Below are 4,378 nucleotides of genomic sequence, written 5' to 3' on the forward strand. Positions count from 1 at the left end.
TCTTCTTCGTCTATATTTGGACTATATCCATATTTTTTTTACAACACCTCCCCCTGCTGGACAATCAAGACATTACACATGATCGCACATGATGTGATCATATAGAACAGGGGCGTCAGGGGCCAAATATAGCCCAGTATGGTCTGAAGTGAGCCAGACCAATAAAATAATAACACAATAACCTATAAATAATGTCAACTACAAACTACTGAAAAAAGTACAATTACATAAGGACAAACTGTCCTTTAAAATATGTGAATAATATGAACAACAATGTACAACCTGATTTTTTAAAAAACAAATATAACTGCAGTTTTTAACAATATTAGAATTATTTATTGAATTTCTTCAGGTTATTTATTGTTTTATTATTTCTTAAAAAAAAAAAAAAACAAGGGGGGGAAATTAAAAAAAAAAAAACTTTTGAAAAGGAGTGGGATGAAGTACAGTTTATATAGTCCAGTCCTCTTACCTCATCTTTTTCTACTGATCACAAAGTCCCATGTCAGTTCCTCAAAGTACCTTATGAAATCTTATACATGTCAAAATAAATTCTAAACAATCCTGCATAAAACACAAAAAATATTATACATATCAAAAATAAACTATCTCCATTTCATAGCCATATTACGCATAGAGATAGACTTCATTTCAAACATAAGTAGGCAAAAGAAATTCCAAATCCAAAAGGACACTCTAATATATGGAAATAAATCAACCAGAAACGTAAACAAATATCACACAAATGCAAAACAATTTCACTGTGACTCTTCCACAACACTCAATGTCCGAAAAGGAACAGGGAAGAAGTCAAGCCCACATTGTCCCATCCCAAATTCACATGTATACAGTCCATAACAAAGAACAGGTCAGACACTAAATTACAAAAAAGAGAACAAATGATTACGTACCATCAACAACCATTATCATTTACACATGTACATTAAAGGTTGCAGATCACAGTGGATCTACAAATGCACAAAACATTTAGTAACAGGCACAATATTGTTAAAGTCGCACTTATTTTTCTTCAGAAATTTCAGTTCAGATCTAAGCAGTAAATCAGACTGAACACTAAGACTGTCTTGACAGAAACATATCAGTTACATATGAGTGAAAATAAGAGATTCAGGTGAGTTTTTCCTGAAATAGCCTTCAACAACGGATCAAACATCCACATGTTGAAGGATTAGCACTGCACTGCCATGTGTGGATTATCACAAATCCTATTACCATAAAACAATACAATATTATAGTCCTACTGTATTAAAAAATAGAACAGAATACAATACAATATAATACAATAGAGCAGATTTAATGTCATTGTACAATAACTATACAACTAAACTGCATAGAGCTTACCCTCTTCAGTGCCACAAAATAAAAGTAGCAATAAATAATACATCTGATAAAATCACTGACCCGTGGGCCTCCTTTAGGCATTTAGCAGTCTGACTGCCCATGGATAAAAACTATTAAAATATTTTATCAGGGCCCAAAAAGTCAACATGAACAAGCAAGTAGACATAGATCCTTTAACTTGAGATTAAAGACAGTATACAGAACTGTAATATTTTAACTTTATGACAAATTGACTATATGAAAATAAGTTCTTCTCCAACTCACACATGTGCACTATTTGTTGTACTTTGGTGATAAACAACTAGAATTTCACAAACAGTATTTCCACCTAATTATTTATTTCCTGAATAACCTAATTGTTTTTGTATTTCCTTTCACCATAGGCAAAACTGCACTGCATCATGGGTGATATAAGACCCTGAAATGACCATCCCTGTTCGCTCTGCCCTCTATGGGTCGATGTCACCAAATTTACTTCAGTTTTTCAGACATTTGTGTCATTATTGAACACAATAAGTCCAACTCTGAATGTGCATCCCACTGCCCACTACCTTATTACTGCCATCATAATATATCTCTATGAATTTATTTCTTATTTGCATTCAGTATCCAGAAATGTATATTAAAAAAAACTGCAAAAAACTGATTACAATATACACATATACACATTATCAGAGGAAAATGTTATCGACTGTTATTACGTTAAGTGTTATAGTGCAATATAATCATTAACTTGTAAAATCAAATCAGGTCTTTAGAGTTCTATATAGATAACCATTTTTCCATTCTACGTGTTCTCTTTTGTGGTAAACTGATACTGTGATGTTTGCCAGAATTTGATAAATGTCCATTATTATCTCCACCTATTTATCTTTCTATGAGTTTTGCTGTGGCAGGTGTTTCTTCTGAGAGCTTTTTAATTTGCTTGGTTTCTTTGAATTCATTCCAACAGCCTTTTCTCTAAATATAAAGCCTTGATTTTGCTGTAAATCTAATTTTCCCACCACTGCATTTATCTTCATTTTTTTTACTGTGTCTGACACCTGTTACAGGACAACAACACAACAAGAAAATGTACCTATTTCTGACTTTTACCCTATACTGAAGCTGTAAAGTACTGATGTCTATACTGTGGGGTGGTTTAATCTGCAGTAAAATAGAAATATGTCATTACTAGTCTGTATTTACATAGAGTTAACAGGTATCTGACAACTTTTCACTTTTACTCCCTTCATAATAATATAAATATATGTACATGCTGTACATATCTATACATGTAATTATAATTAACACTATTTTACCCATCTGTGGTCAGAACGTTATGGCTGATCTGTGTACAGGGATGTCGCCACAATTCTTTTTTTTTAACCCATCAAGACCCATAGCTACTTTTGTGGCCGTTCTTAACCCATAAAGACCCAAATAGCCGTTTTGATATAATTAACTTTGAATGTACTCTGAATTTTCATGAACATCTATATGATCTGTGAATTAAATATAGGAAAATACATGTGTAAAAAATGCAAAATACAAGAGGATAATATAGGAAGAAAAGTGGTGATAAATCAGTTAAGAAAGGTAGAAATAAAGAAAAATTAATTTGGAAACTGTCGCAAAAAAAGCACTGGGTCTTTATGGGTTAAATGGATTTTTCTCTCTATCTAACTGTTCTTAAGTGATTTATCACCATTTCTTAACACATTATCTTCTGTATTTTGCATTTTTTTCTGTGAAAATCACGTATTTTCCTATATTTAATTCAGTAGATGTTCATGAAAGCTCAGATTAAAGTTAAGGGTTGTTATATCAGAAATGGAGAACACTGAAGTAAAAGTGACTTTTTCAGCAAAGATGTCAAAACAAGCCTCTCCATCCACTGTCATTTATTAAACTCCATGGGTTTTAGTGGTGAAACAAGGTTGTAGCAGATGATGGTGTTTCCATGTTCACTACAGAGCCTCTGAACGTCCAAATGAGTCATATCTGATGACCATGAAAAGATGACCAACTGTATTTTACACCAATTATTTATATGCATTGATAGAATTAGTGGATCAACAGGTATTAAACAATTTAGATCAATAGATGATTTTGGCCGGCAGTGAATTTTTGGGTCTTTATGGGTTAATCTAATGATATAAGGTTTTTATACAGTACTACTTAAAACATTTGAGTAAAGTAAAATATACATTCCTTTGCACCAATATGTTCATGTATAAAGAGATGTTAATTAAAAGAATGTAGTGGTGGTACATGGAGCATTTCACAGTTAGGGAAAAAATAATGAGTTGCTCATCAAAACAGCATCATTTTATTAGTTGAGAAACTGAAACGAGGGTCTAGAAAGTCAGCGATAATAACACAGGAAAACATGCAGATTTGCTTTCACAATAAAAGTATGAAGTTGGACGTCTGAAGATCTTACATAACAGTAGAGCTGCAGAAACCCCTTTTTTTTTATAATCGATTAGTCTATCATTTTTTTTTTTTTTTTTCAGTTCTAAAATAGGATTTTTTAAATGGGCAAAAAATAGTAAAATCGTGAAAAAGACATGTCTGAAATTGACAAACAACTTGTCCTTTATTCCAGAACCAGCTGAAACAACCACAAAAAGTATAAAAGTTAAAGGATGCATAAAAAAAAAAAATCTATTTAGAAATAACAACAATAACAACAGTATAAAAGTATATATAAAGATATGTAATATAAAAAAAACCCACTTTGGACATGTTCTGCCTTTTTGTGCACATCTCTTCTGAGCTACACTCTACATTGTTTTGCGATCATATTATTATTATTATTATTATTATTATTATTATTATTATTATTATTATTATTATTATTATTATTATTATTATTCGTGGTAGAAAGCATTATCAGTGTTTAGTAACAATATAGTTCACAGTCAGGCTTTTATTTCCCAGCCTCCATCCGGATGCTCCTCATAAAACCGTGCGTAACTGGACCGTGTTGGTGCGCTCCCGTCCGCCTCGTCTCAGAGGGGGGGTAGACCAC

This window comes from Sphaeramia orbicularis, chromosome 24, assembly GCF_902148855.1.
Source record: "Sphaeramia orbicularis chromosome 24, fSphaOr1.1, whole genome shotgun sequence".
NCBI classification, from domain to species: domain Eukaryota; kingdom Metazoa; phylum Chordata; class Actinopteri; order Kurtiformes; family Apogonidae; genus Sphaeramia; species Sphaeramia orbicularis.